This window comes from Schistocerca serialis, chromosome 5 (assembly GCF_023864345.2).
Source record: "Schistocerca serialis cubense isolate TAMUIC-IGC-003099 chromosome 5, iqSchSeri2.2, whole genome shotgun sequence".
Classification (NCBI taxonomy): domain Eukaryota; kingdom Metazoa; phylum Arthropoda; class Insecta; order Orthoptera; family Acrididae; genus Schistocerca; species Schistocerca serialis.
This window is the reverse complement of record NC_064642.1, coordinates 400,668,475-400,692,649: the sequence shown is the minus strand read 5'-3', so window position 1 is coordinate 400,692,649 and position 24,175 is coordinate 400,668,475. Positions and strand designations below refer to the sequence as shown.

At 42.9% G+C, this 24,175-nt stretch overlaps 1 protein-coding gene across 1 annotated transcript in view; it reads right to left on the bottom strand.

Annotated features, from left to right (window-relative positions):
• The window catches only part of LOC126480933 (UNC93-like protein), a 235,901-nt gene extending 217,076 nt beyond the window's left edge, over positions 1-18,825 (bottom strand). Inside the window, exon 1 of the mRNA XM_050104346.1 lies at positions 18,542-18,825. The gene's annotated coding sequence lies outside the window, so the exon portion shown is untranslated. The remainder of the gene's footprint in view (positions 1-18,541) is intronic.
• Between the last annotated feature and the right edge of the window lie 5,350 nt (positions 18,826-24,175).

The window sequence follows — 24,175 nt, the reverse complement described above, 5'->3', positions numbered from 1 at the left end:
TGAGAATTTCCCATACACTTAACCGCAAATGAGGTATCTACTGTTTTGCGAGTATCGTCTAACGGCTCGCGTTTACGGCCCTTTGTCTACTGAAAAGAAAAAGAAAGAACACGCAGTGTAGAACGTTCTTTGTTTCTCTAATTGACGACTTCGAATTTATTGATTTAGTAGCAAATACAGTTTCAATTTCACACTCACATCGACAGACGAAACTGTAAAAGGAACAAGAGGCAGAATCTTCTTTTCGTTAAATGACACTAAAAAAACAAGGGAGCAACATACTTAGCTGTTCTTTTACGGACAATTGGTGTAATGAAAGAGGTCAAATTCGAGTAAACTCGGACATGTCGTGAGGATTACAAAATGGCAGTGAACATGAAAAACTCCAAATATGCCTTTGCCTATTTAGGCATACAGTGACGCACCCCTATCACAAGAAATATACCGAAATCATTGTAATCTATATTTAAATGGAAATTTAAGTATCATTTCTGTTTACTTCCTTTTTTTGTGCGTTTCAGAAAAGAAGTATGGATGCAACTTAGCATTCGTCCCCATGAACGCTGAATTACCTGTGGGTTGCTCGAATCTTGCACCGTCCACTGTCAGTCGCATTATAATTAAAAAAAAAGGTTGATTTACGTCCTTATGTGTCGATGCATACCTCTGAGCAAATATCACACGGCTGTACCAGTAATAGTCAAGATTGAAAATCTGAAGCAAACAGAGCATTTGTTCAAGTAGTTGTTCGATCATGTATTATTTAGTTTCGCGAAGTATTTGTAAGACCAAAAGATGTTTACTCGGGGGTGGGGTCTTGTCATAGATGAAATGAAAATTCAGAAGTTTTAATGTTAATTGCCATTTGTCTCCACTTTTCGTTCTTTCTTGTTGAGTTTTATTTCTCAATTTGAGGTGTATATTTACTAAATTACACCGAAAACTTAAAATGACGTCTTAAATATAGCCCAACAGAATATTAAAACAGGATTATAATTATTTGGTCTACAGATTAAAGTCGTGTTTTACAACGAAACTGGTCCGGCGTATTGTGTGCTACACAATGAAGTTTTCTTTGAATACGAAGCTAATTGCAATCTGGATTCAACTCTACGAATCAAATTTTGATAGTCTAGATATAGATGGAGCGCGAGTTTTAAAAAAAAACAATTTTTGAGCTTTTCCTCCGTCTACAACAATAAAATAACTCCAAAAAATTTACGTCTTTAAGCTATTCACTGATGCTACTTACAAAGAAAATAGCGTAAATCTAGAAAGAGCATACAAACTTACATGGAACATTATAACAAAAATTTGTTCCTCAAAACGGAAAAATTACGATGTTTGAACACAGTTGTTAAAATAGAAGCTTCGAAACCGTGATAATGGGTGGCAAATCCAAAACAAAAATTATTGAAGAACAGGAAAGGAAGAAGTTAAGAAAAATCTTACGATCGAAATACTGATGTTGAATTTAGATGAAAAAGAAATAACAGAAGATCTGTCTAGTTACAGAGAAAAATTGCAGATTCGATCAGAAAAAATATTATAATTTTACGGTCATCTATGTAGAATGTACAACAGTAGATTCACAAACAATATTCTAAACTTAGCCTTATAGATGAGAAATCTAGAACGAAATTTTGAGCCCTAAGTCGTAAACGTAAATTTGCTGATATTACTAACTGATAAAATTCAGGATGGAACTGAAGAACGTAAAGGCAATACAGCGAACACATGAAGAGATGCTGCGGAGAAAGGAGGAAAAAACGTTAAAAAGGTTCAAACGCACGCAACGGACACAAATGGACAGAAAGAATAATAACAGTAGTATCGTGGTCACGTTCGTCCTACAAAATAAAATTCTGCGTCGTTAAGAAACTGTTGTTGTTGTTGTGGTCTTCAGTCCTGAGACTGGTTTGATGCAGCTCACCATGCTACGCTATCCTGTCCAAGCTTCTTCATCTCCCAGTACCTACTGCAACCTACATCCTTCTGAATCTGCTTAGTGTATTCATCTCTTGGTCTCCCTCTACGATTTTTACCCTCCTCGCTGCCCTCCAGTACTAAATTGGTGATCCCTTGATGCCTCAGAACATGTCCTACCAATCGATCCCTTCTTCTAGTCAAGTTGTGCCACAAACTCCTCCCCAATTCTATTCAATACCTCCTCATTAGTTATGTGATCTACCCATCTAATGGTTCAAATGGCTCTGAGCACTATGGGACTCAACTGCTGTGGTCATCAGTCCCCTAGAACGTAGAACTACTTAAACCTAACTAACCTAAGGACATTACACACACCCATGCCCGAAGCAGGATTCGAACCTGCGACCGTAGCAGCAGCGCGGCTCCGGACTGGAGCGCCTAGAACCGCACGACCACCGCGGCCGGCTACCCATCTAATCTTCAGCATTGTTCTGTAGCACCACATTTCGAAAGCTTCTATTCTCTTCTTGTCTAAACTATTTGTCGTCCACGCTTCACTTCCATACATGGCTACACTCTATACAAATACTTTCAGAAACAACATCCTGACACTTAAATCAATACTCGATGTTAACTTCAGAAAAGCTTTCCTTGGCATTGCCAGTCTACATTTTATATCCTCTCTACTTCGACCATCATCAATTATTTTGCTCCCCAAATAGCAAAACTCCTTTACTACTTTAAGTGTCTCATTTCCTAATCTAATTCCCTCAGCATCTCTCGACTTAATTCGACTACATTCCTTTATCCTCGTTTTGCTTTTGTTGATGTTCATCTTATACCCTCCTTTCAAGACCCTGTCCATTCCGTTCAACTGCTCTTCCAAGTCCTTTGCTGTCTCTGACAGAATTACAATGTCACCGGCGAAGCTCAAAGTTTTTATTTCTACTCCATGGATTTTAATACCTACTCCGAACTTTTCTTTTGTTTCCTTTACTGCGTGCTCAATATACAGATTGAATAGCATCGGGGAGAGTCTACTATTGAAGTTAATAGCCCTTGCGACTTTGTGCAGTTATGTCAACGAACAAACGCAGCGAATAATGTTCTTAAAATAACCTTGCAGAGTAGTCTGTGCACGTCACTTGAGTGGAGAGTGTACGCAATGACTTGCTGTCTGTGGGAAGAGAAAGCCCGGACCAGCAGAATAGAGTCAGAAAGGTGCGCGACGCCGTTGCAAATATTTAGTGTAGTGAGCGTGACACGGCGGGCATCGCATAGGACGCTGATAAGGCCCGCCCGGTGTGAGGCCGAAACGAGCGACTGACGTCAGACTAGCATAGTGCACGCGGGCTGTGCGTCCCTGCAAATGACAACTCGTGAAGTCGGTGCACCGGCTGCTAGGCAAGCTGCAACTGATGGTTCGGACGTCTCACTCAAGAGACTGGACCGCCTCGTAGCAGGATTTAGCGGGGCGCACAACTGTAAATGTTTACGCCATTTACACGCAAAGATTTACGTCATATGCACTTTCGCACTCTACTAAACTCACCGGGCAACATATTAGGCTTTCCCTTAAGATAGCAGACTTTTCGCTTTGGATCTCTGTGGATGTTTGCGGTCTGGTACCAGGTGGTCACGTGACCCTCCGACGCAAGTTAACGGCAGTAAAGGGGTGATATGAGCCAGTCAGTTGTATGAAATCGGCGCATTAACATGAGTCGATGTGCAGACGTGACAGAATGGCACAGACGAGCTGTCGTATTTAGTCGTCCCGTGACCGCACAACGTTCAGCTGGCTGGGGACAAGAGTAGATCCTGGAAACGTCGATTGTGTGAGAAGAATTGGAGAGAAACATCGTGCAGTCTAACGTCCTACACGACTTTCGTTTAGAAGAAAAGTGTAGGACATGCTTATTATTTAAAGCAGAACAGATCAACTGTAGCAATTAAATGTATTACGGGCGCGCAAATGAACCTAAAAAAAAAAAAAAAAAAAAAACGTTTTCTGCTCACACATTACACGAACAGGAGTTAGAAGTTACTTTCCAGCATCGAAATAGGACTCACTTTAGTCATGTTTACGGAGCAGAACTAGCGCAGTCGATCGTCTGTTGTACAAAAATTTTTTGACCTAATGTGATATTAACCCTATAACACGAAAAGGGGAAAAATGTTACATTGCTACTGAACCGTCGTAAAGTTTACTTCTCCACACTTTATTCAAAGGTAGTCATAATCATAGGTCATGTATTCGTTAATTTCAATTATTAGCTCTCCTATGAATGTTACATACCAAATTAAGTACTAAATGTCCTGTTTTATAGCCTACTGCAATGGTAAATCCTACGAGGGTTTAGTATCTCGGGTTAAGTAGTAAATATTTGCTCCATTGATTTAACAAGCATTCATCGTATTTGTGCCTCACTGTTATTTCGATTTCTCACTGTGTTTCAGCTTCTTCGCCGCGTTGTGTTAGCGGTATAAAAGTTAAGCAGCCTACGTATTTAGTATTACAGGTGCCAACCCTCACGAAAAAAAATTAACTGTAAGCACCTTTATAATAATAATAATAATAATAATATCGTCACACGAAATGTTACTTTCTTTCAGCTAACAGCAAGGTACCTAAGAACATGTTGTGTGGTAGAGATTCATGAACACAAAGATAAGGGCTAACCATGGTGTTCTACAGTCTGTTGCAACGATTTCCGGCAGAAGTATGGGCGACACGTTTGGGTGGTCAGTCGCAGGTGGACTTTCCCACGGCACGGTCGCGTAGCGTAGCCGGGTTACAAAACTCGTCCCCTGTGAAGTGGACCGCAACCTGCGGAGACAGTCCCGTCAACGCACACTGGCCACTACGTCTGCTACGGGCTCCTGAGGCATACAGATGGGTCACACCACGATCTAACTTCATATTCATGATCTTGGTGTCATTTTTAAGCCTTTTTCACACCAGTTTAGGAAAATGCTGGTGTATTTCCCAATATTCGGCTCAGAAAATACGATACACAAACTGTTAATATGCGCTCACACACATAGTTTAGACGATTCACAGATGGCCAACATGACTCCTCTTCCTTAGGTTAACTGAACACCGCCGACAAGCAGGGGTAAATATAAATTTGCCAAATCAGGAAAATAAAGGACTCCGTACCATGGATAAAGGAAGGAAAGAGAGGAAATACATCGCTAGTCCTCAGTGCGACATCACAGTGGCACCCGCTCTGATCAGGAGGTCGTTTCCAGACAGTGTTGCTCTACGGGAAGTGTTGCCATGATGTTTTTCTGGGAAGTCATTAACTCTAGACTTGGCAAATGTCCGCAGCTTTGTCATGCATTCGTCACTTTATAAAATCTCCCACGAGGCGACTATGTTTCACAGTGCCTCCTCAAGACCGAGTTTTTTGTTGTTCTTGTTAGTATGACGTATGTCCGTCTTAACATCCGACGCGGGATTTCTTCCGAAGGTGCTTCTCAGCGCTTTGTATTTTTCTCTTTTTGTGGGCAAATGCAATGCACGTGGCTGTATAAGGATATGTACTGACTCTGTCGAGCTGATAACAAGAATCATGACTTAAGACCGATATGTAAATTTCATTTCCCCACTTGCAATTTTCTGAACAATTTTATTTTTTCTAAAAGAGCTCCTTATTTTTTCTAAGACTTACTGTGTGTTTGAACGTCTGTCCAGTTGTGGTAGCTTTATTTCGCTGGGCATTTTTTCTATCTAGATTTCATTACATCCAGAACCTTCCGCGGTGAAAAGCAAAACAGAAGATGTCATGTTACTCGTGAAACTAAGTACAACTGAATAATCCATACTGTTTTTGTTCTACCGCATGCACTGTACAATGATCAAACCATTTGAAAGTCATGATAAGTAGTATCATAAAATATGAAAAGGTACTTTCTCGAGAGAATCGACGTGTATGAAGAATTGGTTCAAATGGTTCAAATGGCTCTGAGCACTATCGGACTTAACATCTGTGGTCATCAGTCCACGAGAACTTAGAACTACTTAAACCTAACTAACCTAAGGACATCACACACATCCATGCCCGAGGCAGGATTCGAACCTGCGACCGTAGCAGTCGCGCGGTTCCGGACTGAGCGCCTAGAACCGCTAGACCACCGCGGCCGGCGTATGAAGAATTCTAATCTACACACGATGTAACTTAAAACCATTGTAAAAGTAGTATTGTTTCCGAAGTCTCTGCTTTTACAAGCTGCAGTGAATAAACACTGTCTTTTGTTTCAGTCATTATACTTTACTGACTCGGCAGTATTGTATCATCTGTACATGTTTCTTCTTGAGTTATATACATAATTTACGTGACCATAAGGATAACTACTTATTCTTGTGTTATTTTGGTTACCCTGCTATAATTCACATCATATCCATAAAGCGTATTTTCGGGAATGTATATGTGCTGCTATTCGGCTCAGACTGAAAATGCGTCACAGTGTCGTATACTAGCCAAAACCGACCAAGAATGTATGGAAACGGCTAGACTAATGTGAATGAAAAGTTGCCACCAACCCTACAGTCGGTTTGAAAGGCACAGTGCTTTGATAAGCATGGTCCTGTATGCCTTCGCCTTTCTCCGGCCTGACAACTGACTCTGACACCTCGTAATTGGTGCAATGTGGATCACGTGATAGCTTTGGTGTTTTCCATACGAGCACAAGATTACCAGATCTGAAAATCGTTTTATGCACAGAATATATATACCATTTATTTTTATTTTTTATTATTAATTTTATTATTTTGGATAAATTATTATTATTATTAAATTATTAATTTTTTATTATTGTGGCTATAATGAATAAAAAGAAATTAGCTTTTGTACGCCACGTGGGCTGATTCTTTTGTTAGCATTTGAGAAAAGTTTTCCATCAGATAATTTTGTTCATTCCCATCCATTAACACGTCGCAGAAGAATTACTATTTCTGACAGTCAAAAAGTACTTTTGTATGTTCCATTAGGGATATACTATTATAAAATGGCAATCATACCACAGAACTAAAAAAAAGAAAAACTGCATTACAGCTGGTAACACGTTGATATACAGTACTTTAGTCGTGGGATAACATTTTATCATATCGGAGTGATCAGGTGAGCTATGTTACAAGATCGTAGACGCCAGGCATATGTTGAGCTAAGTTAAGATAAGAGAAGCGTAACCAGTAAGTAGCTGAAGTAGCGTGTAAGTCAGCGAGCAGCGTCGTTTACCTCAAATTGCTTATGCGTGACAGCTCAATACATTGGACGGGAGATTGTCGTTGACGAGCGTCTTACTTTACAGTGGCTGCCTAGCTGATTATTAATCTCTGCTCAGCGATTAGTTTTCAGTATCGATCTTTCACTGACAGGTTGAATAACTGCTCACTCCTTGCACCTGCACCTACATCTACAACAGGACGTGGCGAAGTGTACGCTTGGTACCATTACTGTCTCGTCTCATTCCTGTTCCATTCTCGAATAACGTGGGGGAAGATCGATTGTTGGTAAGTCTGCGTACGACTGTAATTTCCCTGATTTTCTCGTCGTGGTCATTTCGCGAGACGTGTGGAGAAGGTAGCAAAATGGTGTCTGATTCTTTGACTCATCCTGGAATATGCGCAAGGCGCAGCGTCTGTAATGTAGCGTCTGCCAATGAAGGTATTTTACGCTTGTCAGTGTTTCCAGTAATTTGTCGCTAACAGTGTAATAGAGAAATAACGGATCTCTCCGCTTACTCAGATGCGAGGCTTCACATTTATTTACGTACTCGATCAACTGCGCCTATCACGAATCCTCTGCTGGTCTACCTGCGTTTTGCAGCAGATTTTGGGAAGACGATTTTCTTATAGATGGATGTGGATGAACGTGAACTCTGCAATTCAGATAAGGTCGTGTTAAAGTCCATTGACCCGCTACACGAATTCTGCAACTTACCCTTCAGGTACAAGAGCGTGCACATGTGTTTCTCACTTTGGAGATCGACAAGTACGTGCCAGAGTTTTCATTCTCATTTTAACTCATTGCTTGAATCGGCTCGCTTTGACATTTATATTTGTGTCAGTAACTTGAGAAAAGTACAAACAGACTCTTAGATTAGACTGTAGAGTGTCGGCTTTGGTTACGTACCAAAAACGGACAAGATTCAAATGGTTCAAATGGCTCTGAGCACTATGGGACTTGACATCTGTGGTCATCAGTCCCCTAGAACTTAGAACTACTTAAACCTAACTAACCTAAGGACATCACACACATCCATGCCCGAAGCAGGATTCGAACCTGCGACCGTAGCGGTCACGCGGTTCCAGACTGAAGCGCCTAAAACCGCACGGCCACACCGGCCGGCAAAACGGACAAGAAACCCAGAGAAAGACAAGTATTCTTCCAGAACAAAATTGTGCAATCGTAAAATGGTGAAACGGAAAAATTACGCTTACTCAAGTGTGTCACATACAAAGTTTAAATGTTATCGTTACCTGAAAATATGAGCCAAAATATTTGCAACTGGAGCTCATTATCATACACTTCCTTATGTATGAAGCATATTTTCGTCTTCCTTCTGTCAGTTAGAGTAGTTAAGACAACAATTTGCCTTTTCATTTCTTTGTCAAAAAATCTAATAATAATCTCAGAACCGTACCAAGGAGATCGTGCGCCACTGGTAAAACTGTGTCTCGCCTTTCCTCGCCCCCGAAAAAAAAAAAAAAAAAAAAAAAGCCGCTCTGCAATTTAGTTTGCGCTTATTTAATACATTTTAATTTTGTACGTACGTTTAGCAAAAATGAAGTGCAGCGAAACCGACGGTCCAGAGAGATTTGACAACAATTACGAGGGTTTAAAGTTTAGCAAGGTGATTCGCAAAGAATATAAAGATTTTTGATGCTTCAGCACGTGCCGGAGTATAACAAGACACCTAATACATCAGTAAGCATACATTCAGTGGCCTTGCGACATCAGATAACTGAGCTATGCCGACGATGACCAGTGCCAGGGCTGCGATTGTTCATGCAAGGATTCAACGCAGATGAACAAAATATAGCTATAAGCACAACGACTAACAATTCTTGTAACATTATTAAGCCCAGACAGATTACTCGCGAATTATTTTTCATTTACACAGCAGATAGTATCAACCAAAACGTAGGAGCATCAAAAGTACTGGTTGGAGAGAGACGTAAATGCCCTATCCCCTGCACCTCTTTTGTTTGGTTGCTCCACCCGGCGTCTCGCTCCAGTCCTCAATCGGCAGTAATCGGCAAAAATCGGTAGCCTTTCGTTAATTAGCATATTTGCTTTAGCAACCGCTCACAGGCAGAGATCCTACACCACCGTAGCTAAGTATACTTGAATATTACTCATCAGTGTGGAATCCATACCAGATAGGATTGATAGAAGAAATAGAGAAGATCCAAGGAAGAGTAGTGCGTCTCGTTTCAGGTTCATTTAGCAAGCACGAAAGTGTCGCAGAGATGTTCAGTGAACACCAGTGGCAGACGCTGTAACAGAAGCGCCCTGCATCACAGCGCAGTCTACTCTTAAAGTTGCGAGAGCGTACGTTGCTAGAAGAGCAACAAATATATTGCTTCCTCCAAGACATATCTCGCGGAAAGAAAGTGAAGATAAAATTAGAGAGATTCGAGGCTTATCAGCAATCGTTCTTCCCGCGAATCATTCGTGACTGGAATAGGAAAGGGGGAAAGTGACAGTGACGTAGAAATTGTCCCCCGCTACATGGTGGCTTGCAGTATAGGTGTAGAAGCAAGATCGCCACTGTTGAACGTGAGCGAACTGTGTAGGCGGTAGCTATGTGAGCCAAGCCCACTGTTGCCACGCAAGCCGTGCTAAAGATATACGTCTGTTTCTTTATGATGCTACTTGCACGAAATGACAGTGGCAACAACGTGCGCTTACAGTTGTGGGGCGAGAGAAAGGCTCCTTCTCATGGCCACAAAACAGAAACACAACAGTCAGAAGAACCGATGTATCTCCTACAGTTATTTCTTAAACCGGTTTTTCTTTCAATCAATTTTTACGTCCCCTCTGTGCAGTCCTTGGCGAGGGTCTGTCTGTGTACGCCATCGCTACGGGCGTAAGTGTTCTATAGCTTAACACTGGTTAGTTCCTGCAGCATGGCCTACTGACGGATTACGGGGAACGGTCAAGCGAAAACAGCAGGTCTGCTGCTAGTCGTGAAGTTCTGGTACTGCCGATGAGGGCAGTTTTCAGAAGTTGAGTGTTGCGACCAGACGATACTACAGTCATCCAGCCATAACTGTGGGTTCTTTAATTGCTCTGCAAGATGGATTATCAGAACTACAACATATAAAATATTATTTCACTTTATGATGTGAATGGTAAAAAGATTTCCTTAACTTGATACAATCCTTTGTTACAGTAGTGCTCGATAATTTACAACTGTCATCATCAAAGTATCAGTTGATGCTTACAATTACATCTCCTCTCTTGAAGTACAATGTTCAACTTTTGCAAAAGTGTATTTCCGTCTGAGTCTTGAATAACGCTGTAGTCCTACTCGATGATGTTGATGCTGTAGCCGAGCTCACGAATTGGCTCTATATTAATATCCGTGGGAGGGCGTTGCTGTGCTGAGACAGAGGGCGTGTCTTCTTTAGCCTCTCCCATCCGTCGTTGCGGATTGCAGCTAAAGTCTGTCGTACCGATTTGTATTGTCAACTTCGGTGTGGCACCGCGATCTCATATCACACTGAACAAGGAAAAAGCTGTAGCCTCTATAGCCTGTGAATCTCGGGATACCGAAGCATTTAACTCGATTTCAGCTCCATATCGGACAGGAGATATTCGTTGACAAGCGACGTATGTTACAGTTGCTGCATATTTGCTCGTTAATCTCAGCTGAGTGAAACACTTTCCGTATCGCCGATTCGGTGACAGGTTGAACAGCCACGTGCACTCCACACCTGTCGCGGTTGTCTGTCACAGTGGAGCATCCTGCTCGCCTCCTGACGGGTATTCCGCCTGCCAGCTCCCAGGACTCGAATGACGAACCCGTTACACACGGTGCAGCAATTTTGCACGACATCGCAGGCTTTTGAGCCCCGCAACGTGTGGCATCCGGGCGGCCCCAGCAGACAAAGGCGCCGGGACAAAGGCAGGGTCGCAGCGTCCGCCGTGACGTAAGCGCGCCGGCCTGGGTTCGTGGCCGGGAGCGACCCCGAAGGCCGGACCCACTAGCCGCCCTGGCAAAACGTAAGCGTTTTCCAGCATGCAAAGGAGAATGCACTGTTTTGTAACTTCCTGCAAGAGTTAATAAAAACATACGCTTCATTCCCAACACCTTCCAAGTTACAGGTATTTGAAACCGTCGTGGTGGGAACTTTGCAGTAGATCGTGAATTAACGTGCCCTTAATTTTCAGGAGTTGGTGCATCACAGCTGTTGGAAAATATCATATTACCGCCATTAGCTGCTGGTGGAATACCTCATTTATACAACCAGTTTCAGTCGTCTGCCATCATCAGGCTCCTATATACTAAATAAAATAAAACATACGTGTCACGAATCTGTTAAATGTAAAATGTTAGCACCAACAAATACGTAAAAAATGTCACATACTCACATAAAAGTAACCACATCATCATGTCAAGCGAAATATAAAATCGTTATCATGAGGTGATAAAACAATAAATAATACGCATTCGTATAGATATTTGGAAATTTGTGGTAAGTTCGTATGGGACCAAACTGCTAAAGTCAGCGATCCCTAGGCTTACACACTACTTAATCTACCTTATACTAACCTACATTAACTACACACACACACACACACACACACACACACACACACCAATGTCCCAGAGAGGACTCGAACTTCCGACGAGGGAAGCCGCGCGAACCGTGGCAAGGCGCCTGAGACCGCCCGGCTACCCCGCCCTGCGTACAGAGGTACCGGTCCTCTTATCGTAATACAAATTACTCCATAGCACGGTTTTTTCATAGACTGACAACGTATTTTATATATTACGATATGGTGACAGGTAATTCTGAACAAATGCGAACCATTTACGTCTTTATGTTGTGTGGTTTTCGTAATGAATCTCATCACTGTGTTATGGTATTCTCTTATTTTCAATGTATTATTCATGGTTTTATCACTTGACGATAAAGATTTTATATTTCGCCTAACACGATGCTGTGAATACTTTTGTGTTAGTATGTGACATAGCATTACGTTTCTGTTGGTGTTAACATTTACATCAGTTAAAATATTCGTGACAGTTTACGCCTGTAATGTTACTTATGTATTATTTTATTTGGTATATAAGATCCTGACGATGGTCAGACGACTTAAACTGGCTGTATATGACATTTCTCAAGCATCCTTAATTTCCGTATTTTGTTCCAATATTTTTTGGAACTTTGCAGCTCTTTTAAAGAGATGCAGCGAATTTACAGGAAAACTTGACGCTAGCTTCTGTAAGTAACACAGGATGTGTCTACGCTAGCTGTAAATACATGGAAGTTGGCGTGGCAATTTTTAGCATGAATCCTGACAATAATTGGCAGTAATTACCGACATTGCAACTAACTTTCAGCTGATCTTACTAATTCCTGGTAATTTTGGAAACCGTTGACAACACAGCTAAATTTATGTGATGTATTCTCCTTCAAATGGCGCGTGTTATCACATTTTATGTTTATCTGGTCCCTCCTAAAGCGCTCAGCATACGTTTCTGTGTACCGAAGAGCTTCTGATTTGAAGAAGTTGCGCTATAGGAAAATAACATCATACAGACGTCACAGAGCAGGGTTTCAGAAAGCTCTGTATTGCTACAAGCATTGATACAAAAATATTCTTGCATTAAACAACAACAAAACGTTACTCACAACTGTGTGTCTAGCTATAACAATGGGGACAAAACGAGTGGTTACTAACTAAAGAGTGAGTGGTTGGGCTGTCTTTCCAAACGCAATTTAGCTGTTAGTTGAAGGCTAAACGTGATTTCTCCATGAATATGGGCGGTATATTGTTTGTAAAACCATGAATTAATATACATAGTGCCCCAGGAATCTAGTTATCATGGACTCTAAAATGCACATCTTAAGACCTATGAGCATATCTTCATCTTAGATGCCGTGGAAGAAACTTCTACTGAATGCTTTCCATATATTGAGCGGTGGTATTACAGACAAAAATAAGAAAAAAATCTGCATTACGCATGGGCTCCAAAGCATTTACCTCAAGAGCTATGAGAAGTTTTTAATCTTCGCTGCTGTGAAACACGTGTCTTCTACTGAAAGAATGCTCATAGCTCTTAGGGTATGCATTTAGAGCCCATCTTTACTAGACAATTTTTTTCATGCTTTGGTCCATACTAGCTACTCGCAAAATATGGAGAGTAAAGAGCTTGTAGTAGAAGAGATTTGTTTCACAGTAACGAAAATGGAAATCAAAGAGCTTGCAATAGAAGAGATTTGTTTCACAGTGTCGTAGACAGACAAGTGCTCATAGCTCTTAAGGTACGCATTTAAAGGACCATGTTTACCGGACTTCTTTGCTTCGAATGATCGTTTGTGTCATATGCCTTAATATTGAACATTCCTCCCGATACACCCTGTATAGTTTGACTTCTGACCGTTGAATACTCCCTCAATATATTTGACTGCGTCGAAGGATGCCTAAGACACTTGAACTCTTTTCTTTTGATCCTACTATTAAACTGGCTGTCACATGAACTGAGTGGCAGGACGAGGAGTACCTGTCACAAAAGATGATCTTAGGATTTCCACATCTCTATGAATCAAAATGTAAATCTTCTAGATCGAAACTGATAATGCAAATAAAGAGTTATTTAATTACGTGACTGGCTGCTAATAAAAGGTTATTTCGTTATGCGACTGGCTGCTTCTGTTTGCACCTAAGATTGGTAGAAACCAATGTTCTGTCGATAGTGAGCACCCAAGGGCCCGAGTATTATTGCACTGATTTATGGAAACTAGTTATCAGGGTTTGTATAGACCTGGACTACCAAAACTCTTAACATCTACCAGTGTCAGCTTGCAATGGCCAGTGGGGGTGGCTTTCGATTTGAGAAACTCCAATACTCTTTAATGTCACTTTAGTAAGTTCTTTATTCGAAAAGCTCTTCAAATGGCTGGCAGTATTTAATACGGAGATTCTTACCGCACAAATATATTCTGCCGTCGCCGATATTTGAACGCAGACCTTCCATAGACAAGGATTTAGGGATGCAGTCGTCAGTGGCAACCACTGCATTGTGACGTATCCGATGGTATATACCGTACGTCTATCACTGTTTGTGAACGACGTCAGCAGTTCATAGTTCTTCATAGGGCATACACTTATTTCAAAACTGCCAAAAAACGTTCGTAAGTTTCTAGATTAAATAACCTTCAGTCACCACATTTACTACCGATCTGTACATATCAGGATCTAATTTATTCTGAAGACTTCGAGAACAACTTTTTAATTCCATTGACGAAATTTCGTGGGATAACAGCTTTCTGAATATTTTGGTATATTAGACCCGTGGTCTTGTGTAGCTCGTTACAGATTACGATTTATTTGATTGTTATCCCAATCTTTGTTTCTTTGAAAATACTTTCACAATAATTAACCTTAAGGCGGGAAGATCCGTTTTTCTTTTTTCACCGGCTCCTTTGCACACATACAAAAGTACTGTGATGTGGTGGCTGTCGCTAAGGGAACAGCTGCGCATACGAAGTCTATGTCGGCCGACTCTTCACCAGGAAACCTATCCTTACTGCTGCGTATCACTGTTAACACACAACAAACACTGCCGAAAAACAAACCGAGAAAGTTCGAAATTTTAAAAAGCTTTGTTGACTGGAGCGCAGTGATCGGCGTGAAATGTTGAAAATCAATAAAAATAGCCTCGATCGTGTTTTCAGATTTTTTAAGAGTTGGTAACAGGTTTCGGCCCTTTCCTCAGACCATTTTCAGGCTTACACCGCCATTATGGCTACTGGTGGTGGCCACCAGCAGCCATAATGGCGGTGTAAGCCTGAACATGTTCTGAGGAAAGGGCCGAAAGCGGTTGCTAACAAATAAAAAATCTGAAAACACGGTTGAGATTAATTTTATTGATTTTTAAAACCGAGAGAGAACTGAGCGGTACTGAATGCAAACTTAACGGCAAATACTAAAATGAGCGTTGCACTTGTCAACAGACAGAATGTGACAAGTTTGTTTCCCAACAAGGCACACGGCGCATACCATCGCCATTTTAACTGTTGTGCAGGTAGTTACCGTACGAAACAGATCCGGGTACAAAAAATCAAACATAATTCAATTACTCAGTAACAAGCCATAGAAGACGCAAGTCTGTTATCCCAAAGTACTTAGAATATATCCCTTAAAGAACATTTGAAAGTCTGTCGCTGGATTTTGCATTTTACATTTGTGACAATTTGCCGTGTGGTCCAAATGGCTCTGAGCACTATGGGACTTAACATCTATGGTCATCAGTCCGCTAGAACTTAGAACTACTTAAACCTAACTAACCTAAGGACAGCACACAACACCCAGCCATCACGAGGCAGAGAAAATCCCTGACCCCGCCGGGAATCGAACCCGGGAAACCGGGCGCGGGAAGCGAGAACGCTACCGCACGACCACGAGATGCGGGCATTTGCCGTGTGACTGATGGTGAGAAAACCTGATGTTATTCTTTTTGTTCTATGCAGTGTTTATGTACTGCTGTTTGAGATGACAGAGTCTGCAGTTACGCATTATAAGGAGCTATTTTTTTCAATCTACACTCCGTCGAAAACTGTGGATTTAAAAAAAAAAATAATGTACGCTCCGCCGGTAACTGTGCTACTGGTATTTCCAGAGGACATTCCAGTAGGTCTGTTGCAACTCCATGAGCTGCCGTGCGACGCGAGCAGCGCAGGTGTCTCCTGGCTTTGTTGGCACAGCCGGTGACTGCAGCCGTAGACAGCGAGATGCAGTTGCAGCTGCAGCGGAGATCAGGTACCCTGGCGCATAGACTGCCCGCGCGACAGAAACACACGCGTCCGCCAAGCGGCAAGCAGCGTTCGGACAGCGGGGATAACGATTCATCAGCTGTCCACGCAAATACAGCCGGCGAATATCCGCCGTCAGGCGACTCCCCCACATCGCGGACGGGCTAGGCGTTGACGTTTCACAATCGGGTGTTATTACGCGCGGGCGACAAGCGTTGCGACAGTCAGGTGGAGTGGCCGTTGCGAGCGCCAGGGGAAAGAAATATGTTTACGAGTCGCACAGTACACGCGCTAGTGAAGCAACACGGACTAAATGCTGCGGCGGTTCGGAATCTTTCCGCAGATGTAGAATACATGCTCAGATACTAGTAGTGAGACTCCGAAATATGGCGGGAGAGTGTGCGGAAGAATTAGTGCGAACAAGTACAAAAATAATTGGCACTGTTCAACGCAGGCGTCATAAGAGGCTTGCAAATTTCTGCGTTGTAGGAGGATACGGGTGGAAACACATTTCCGAGGTTCTCATTCAGTATTTTACCGGAATGAATTTTTACTCTGGAGTGGAGTGTACGTTGATTTGAACTTTCCTGACACATTAAAACTGTGTGCCGAATCGGGGCACGAACCGAAAACCTTTCCGTACGTGGTTTAGACCACAAGTCTGCGAAAAGGCCCGCATCTCGTGGTCGTGCGGTAGCGTTCTCGCTTCCCACGCCCGGGTTCGATTCCCGGCGGGGTCAGGTATTTTCTCTGCCTCGTGATGGCTGGGTGTTGTGTGATGTCCTTGGGTTAGTTAGGTTTAAGTAGTTCTAAGTTCTAGGGGACTGATGACCATAGGTGTTAAGTCCCATAGTGCTCAGAGCCATTTGAGCCAATCTGCGAAAAGAAAAGGTTCCGGCCTCGTGTCCCAGTACAGCACACCAGCACACAGTTTTAATGTGTCAGTAAGTTTCAGCTTTTTTTCTGTACAAAAAGTCCTAATATTTTTGTCACTTGTAGTTTCTTTCTCCTATGGCAATGATTTATTAACACGAAAAATACCGACTTGTACGGTGGTTTGTAGTTCACGTTAACCTGTAGGTGCCGCTGAAGCTGGCAGGGCAAAATAGTTCAAAAGTCAGAGGAAGCAAGCTACGTCTCTGCTCTCCTGTGCTTAGCGTTGTTGCTTGCTGTCGTGGAAGTCCCAATATCGATTCTCGGTGGTCGCCTCCAATGTTTCAGCCGTGGAATAGTCTGGAACGGAGTCTACATAGTCAGTCTACTCCAGGTGGTGAATCCAGAAGGGAAACCGCTCGAATAAACATGCAACAAAACTGACCGTAAGCTGCCGAAGTGGCATCATATCGAAAGGCTTGCACGAAGCTGAGAGCCACACGAAATTTAGTTATTTCTTGAAGAACACACCACCTTCAATAAAGCACTCCTAGTAAAGTATTGCAGTGTTCAAAGCAACCTACAAGTTGATGACAGCTTTACTCTTTTTTATAACTCCAGGTACGCCTACTACAGCCTTTTATTGCCCATTATCGTCAATAATTACATTACTGTAGAGAAGGTGCAACTATGGAAATGTGTAGTCCTGCTTGAGCTGAAGTTGGTTCGATTATTGGTCCCTATGTTCTGGTTCAGATGTGGCATGAACGCCTTAAATTACTGTAGAAGAAAGCTGGAACGGGTTCCTGTGTTCGATAAAGGTCTGTTTTCCGTAAAAACTGATCCGATGCTTTGTTTCTAATGGCGTCACTATTGATGGAAAATTAGCTCTTACGCAATAATACAATCATAATTTGCTTTACTGAAAGGCTGCAAGCCTGAAAGTCGGTTCGATCTTCTGGTGGTCCTAGGATCCTTCCCTGTCACTTACAGCTTCTTCCACATCCACCAGTGGTTTATTAATGCGAAAAATGTCAGGCTGAAGCGTGGCACGGAGTCCAGGCGAACTATAGGTCCTCTATAATTCACTTGGTAAGATCAAGGTTTGCAGGAAGGCAACAGCTGGTCTTTTAAAAGGTCACGCTTTGCAAAGCTGTTCAAATCACGTTCGGGATATGATAGCTTTATTTTCTTTTACGCCAATGTGTAGCGTGTTTCTTTGCCCATTACTAACCTTATATTAACCGTTGGTGAACATAATTGCACTACCAGAGGGGGTCGCAACCGTGTAATGGTGGTAGAGTCCCTCGATGAGGCATTGGTTCGATCCTTGGTCCAACGTTTTTGGTTAAGATGTAGCGTGATAGCCTTAAATAACTGCAGATGAACGCTGGGATGGATTTTTACGTCCGATCGTAGTCTGTTTGCCGTCCAAGTGGATCCGACGTCTTCTATTTAACATCACTATTGTGAAAAAATAGGCTCAACCATGGTAATACAACTGTAATTTCCTTTCTGTATTATTTTCTTCAGTGGTCGGATGTAAATCAGAGCCTAAGAGATATATGTTTACGAGCCTCAAGTACACTCGCGGGAGTAGAAATAAAGGAAATGAGGAAATACAGGGTTGTTTTCGTTTTTGGTAAGCTTGGATGTAGATGCGTTTGATGCACAGGTCGATGACAGAAATGACTGTGGTCGTCCAGAGGAGAGACCCGCGCCAGTAGGTGCCGCCGAACTTACTTGCAAGGGTGAGAGACGTCCGCTGGCGCGCCAGGAGCTCGAGTTGTAGACTTCCCGGTGAACGGGAGCTGTCGGACAGAGCAACGGGTCGTCGGCCCAAGTGTGTCACTCGCGATGCACTGAGCGCTCTGCCGGCGGTGGCGAGCTTTCTAAAACGGTTCGCGGCGACGGAAACTGAGTCGAGTGGATAGCGGCCGGTGAGTCGGCAGTCGTCGTTGTCTTCTCCGCGCGGGAGCAGCCTTGCAGCGAGCGCACCACTTCCACTCGTCGCAACAGCGAAACCAAGACTACGGCCGCGGGCAGCGCCGCCCGCTGCTAGTATAGCGGTAGGCGGCGCCGCTGACGTCACATAGTGCTCCCTAGCCTGCAGCCAATCGCGCGCGCTGTCGCGCGGTCACGTGACGCGCCGAGGCGCCCCGGGGGATTTCGGCCGACGGCGGGCGCCTCCCCACCGTGTGAGTGCTGGGATGGCGCCTCGGGCGTCGGCGATCCGCCTCTCGCCCGAGCGTGTTGAGCTGGGTCGGCGTTGTATCTCCGACACTTACAGCTGGCTGTAAATGGCTGCTGGCAATCCGTGGGATAACGGTTAACGACCCTGTTGGGTTAAAAAAAAAAAAAAAAAGGTGCCCACTGTAACAGCTGTACGCGTGAGACATTTTAATGCCTCGTACTTGCATGCGATAACGGTTAAGCTATCGAATTTATCTTTTTCGGTCTTTCGGTCTTAGGAGGTTAATAGCAGTCCAGTATAAGGTAACCAAGTTACTTGCCGCGTTTACATGCCGCAAAACTTACGGAATATAAAGAGCGAAATACTTTTTTCATTTTGTCCCTAAAAATAGCAATTCGACAGCTACATTTCACTATTTTTATATTTTAATTCCTCTTTATATTCTCCGACACAATCGCAATTATCTTCACACATCATCAGTTCTGGCCACCTCAAACGGCTGTCTTCCACGATAGTTTTAGGTGTCACGAGTAAAATATGTTTTATATTTTAAACTAAGGAAGTAATAGAATTTCTCATACACAGTTGCTGCGCGGCAGGACCATGGGTTGTCACTAATTTAACAGGTATTCCGCTAAACTTATATAGCAGAATAGAGAAAAAGTCAAATATTTATCCACCACCATTGACATCTGGATGTGGTTACAAATCGACAAAAATACGTTGCGTTTGTTAAACTGTTTCGATAAAATGAGGGAAGTAAACATTCGATCTAAAAGTTTACTTATTTAGTTTTTAGGAAGATCATTCTTTTTCATCTTTTCACAATATAGACAGAGTGTTAAAAGGTATTCAGTACGTTGAGAAGCGGTAGTATGGACCAAAACGACAGAAATGTCCAGTAGAAATGGGGTCTAAAATTCGTACCTTAAGGCCTATCAACGCGTGTTCATATTCGCTGCTGTGAAACACATCTCTTCCGCTGCAAGCGCATTGCTATTATGAACGATCTATAGAATGCTGTAAACAGTTGCATTCCTCAACTATTGCCCATCCACATATCTAGAGGAGGTACCATTCCAAGAACGGCTGGAGATATGTAGAGGGTGGAGAACGAATCCGTTTTCCCCGAAAATGTCCGAGAACACCTAACATAGACATTTAATGGGCAATAGATTGGGCAGAGTTGTTGGTATACTCGAAATCTTTGATGCATCCAAACCCCATTAATGATATACGAACAATACAGGAACTGGTTATCAGTGCCAGCCAGCACGTATGTGATCAGCCTGGGGTTTTTAAGAGATTGGTTCAAATGATTCTGAGCACTATGCGACCTAACGTCTGAGGTCGTCAGTCGCCTAGAACTTAGAACTAATTAAACCTAACTAACCTAAGGACATCACACACATCCACGCCCGAGGCAGGATTCGAATCTGCAACCGTAGCGGTCGCTCGGCTCCAGACTGCAGCGCCTAGAACCGCACGGCCACTCCGGCCGGCGATCCCCTAAGGGATCAGACAGAAGCATGCCTTACTATGAACAGACACCATATTGAGCACCTCGTTTAGTGATGGCTCACAAGTGAAGGTCGTATGTAACAGTAAGCAGAGTACATTAGAAATTCTACTGCTTCATATGAACAGTATAATGTTTTCACATTCGTTTATTTATTTGCTTACTACAGTCTGTATGTCGTTCGCAACAGCAACATGTTTCCATTAGAAGAGGTATGTTTCACAGTAAAGAAGATGGACAAGTGCTTATAGCTCTTAAGTTATGAATTTTAGAGCCCACATTTCATGGAATTTTTTTTGTTTGGTACATACTACTACCTCTCAGATTATGGAATAATGTTTCTAACACTCTGTATATTATAAAAATTAGTAAAATAATGACGTAGAGTTTGCTAAGTTTACGTATACATTAAAAAACAAAAAAGAATGCTCTGTCTAATAGCTAAGTAATAAAATTTAGATAGACTGTTCACTTTCCTCATTTTAACGAAACACATGTATTGCATTTTTAGCGCTTTTGTAACCACCACCAGATGTCGATCTTAGTTGGATTTATGTATTTTCTCTATTGAACTATATAAACTGAACACCATTTAAGTTAGCGACAACGCATGGTCCCCCCGGTGCAGAAGCTAAGTATGACAAATTTTATTATTCCTTATTATATATTAAGCGCTGTCGGGCTTGGCCGGCACTTGGATGGGTGACCATCTAGGCCGCCATGCACTGTGCCATTTTTCGGGGTGCACTCAGCCTCGTGATGCCAATTGAGGAGCTACTCGACCGTATAGTAGTGGCTTCGGTCAAGAATACCTTCATAACGACTGGGAGAGCGGAGTGCTGTCCCCACGCCTCTCCTATCCACATCCTTATTGAGGATGACACGGCGGTCGGATGGTCCCGGTAGGCCACTTGTGGCCTGAAGACGTTGTGCTTATTTTATAATACATAACATATTTCACAACTCAAAATTTTACAGAAGTTTTAAATTTTATTTATTAGAACTGAATATGACCGTTTGAGACTGTCGAAACTGGTAATTTTTTGAGACAATTGTGATTATATGAAATAATAAAAAAACAAATACGTTAACAAATACGTAATTCTGGTTCCGATCAGCCTGCAGAAATCGTCCTTCTGCGATACGGAAAACAGATGGCATCACAGTATCGGAGTGAAATGGCGCAGCAACTGGAAACTACTCCAAAGTTGAAGTATGCGGGCAGTATGATTCTTGTGGCCAAAACGTCTAAACTGCACACAGATTCTCCGTGAAATTCTGGCGATATATGCACCAAATTAAATGTCGCGTCTAATAGTACTGAAATGGTGTCAACAATTTGACCACTGTCACACGGACGTTAGTGATTCTGATCATGAAGTCCACATCTTAATGAACATCTGCGGCGCAAGAGATTTCGCAACGATGAAGACGTTTCCACTGCAATTCTCGAACGGCTCCGTGCCGAACGAGCGGATTTATAACGTCGAAGAGTTGAACGATTGGTTCCGTCAAGTGTTTACAGAGAATTGGTGGCTACGCTAAAAAGCAGTGTCATTCGTCTGTGTCACTTTGAAGTGCAGTGCAGCATTCAAGAATGCAATAATATGTGTAACTTACCTTTTGAAGTCCTCTCATATGTGAAGATGCGCTGGATTTATTTAAATAAATGAAATCAATTAGTTAGTTACTGCACACACAGTTTGTGCTAATCTACTGAAAACCTTGATCACATCTCTGAGGGATCTAAGCCTTGCTTCACATAATACGAGTTCAGTGCCATAAACTCTGTACCGTTACGTTCTGTCTAGTTGTTAACGAATTTTTTTGTTTGTCTCGATTACAATTTATTTTCAGTGTTATGACTGGTTTCAATTCCACTGAAAAATTTTCACATCTGTAGAGATAGGGAAACAAAAATGACTAACCATCAAATAATCCACGAGACAAAACGCTGTTATTAAACCATTTGTAAAATGAAAAGTATCAGACGTACCTGAGTAAGATCACCACAAGGGTAATTCCTTAATTTGTAAGAGGGGCGTTCGATAAGTAATATAACAAATTTTCTTTCTCGGCAACTTCGGTTAAAAAAATGCGGCATTTCTTATGGGACAACGTGGAATATTCCAGCTAATGGCGGTAATATGATATTTTCCAAATACACTACTGGCCCTTAAAATTGCTAGACCAAGAAGAAATGCAGATGATAAACGGGTATTCATTGGACTATTCATTATACTAGAACTGACATGTGACTACATTTTCACGCAATTTGGGTGCATAGATCCTGAGAAATCAGTACCCGGAACAACCACCTCTGGCCGTAATAACGGCCTTGATACGCCTGGGCATTGAGTCAAGCAGAGCTAGGATGGCGTGTACAGGTACAGCTGCCCATGCAGCTTCAACACGATACCACAGTTTATCAAGAGTAGTGACTGGCGTCTTGTGACGAGCCAGTTGCTCGGCCACCATTGACCAGACGTTTTCAATTGGTGAGAGATCTGGAGAATGTGCTGGCCAGGGCAGCAGTCGAACATTTTCTGTTTCCAGAAAGGCCCGTAGAGGACCTGCAACATGCGGTCGCGCATTATCCTGCTGAAATGTAGGGTTTGGCAGGGATCGAATGAAGGGTAGAGCCACGGGTCGTAACACATCTGAAATGTAACTTCCACTGTTTAAAGTGCCGTCAATGCGAACAAGAGGTGACCGAGACATGTAACCAATGGCACCGGATACCATCACGCCGGCTGATACACCAGTGTGCGATGACGAATACACGCTTCCAATGTCAGTTCACCGCGATGTCGCCAAACACGGATGCGACCATCATGATGCTGTAAACAGAACCTGGATTCATCCGAAAAAATGACGTTTTGCCATTCGTGCACCCAGGTTCGTCGTTGAGTACACCATCGCAGGCGCTCCTGTCTGTGATGTAGCGTCAAGGGTAGCCGCAGCCATGGTCTCCGAGCTGGTAGTCCATGGTGCTGCAAACGTCGTCGAACTGTTCGTGCAGATGGTTGTTGTCTTGCAAACGTCCCCATCTGTTGACTCAGGGATCGAGACGTGGCTGCACGATCCGTTACAGCCATGGAGATAAGATGCCTGTCATCTCGACTGCTAGTGATACGAGGCCGTTGGGATCCAGAACGGCGCTCCGTATTACTCTCCTGAACCCACCGATTCCATATTCTGCTAACAGTCATTGGATCTCGACCAACGCGAGCAGCAATGTCGCGATACGATAAACCGCAATCGCGATAGGCTACAATCCGACCTTTATCAAAGTCGGAAACGTGATGGTACGCATTTCTCTTCCTTACACGAGGCATCACAACAACGTTTCACCAGGCCACACCGGTCAACTGCTGTTTGTGTATGAGAAATCGGTTGGAAACTTTCCTCATGTCAGAACGTTGTAGGTGTCGCCACCGGCGCCAACCTTGTGTGAATGCTCTGAAAAGCTAATCATTTGCATATCACAGCATCTTATTCCTGTCGGTTAAATTTCACGTCTGTAGCACGTCATCTTCATGGTGTAGCAATTTTAATGGCCAGTAGTGTAGTTTCACGAAGTACCGACAGGTTGCGGCGGTGTACTTAGGCGTCAAAATGGCTTCTGTAACGGAGGTGTGTTCAAACCAGAGAGCTGCCACTG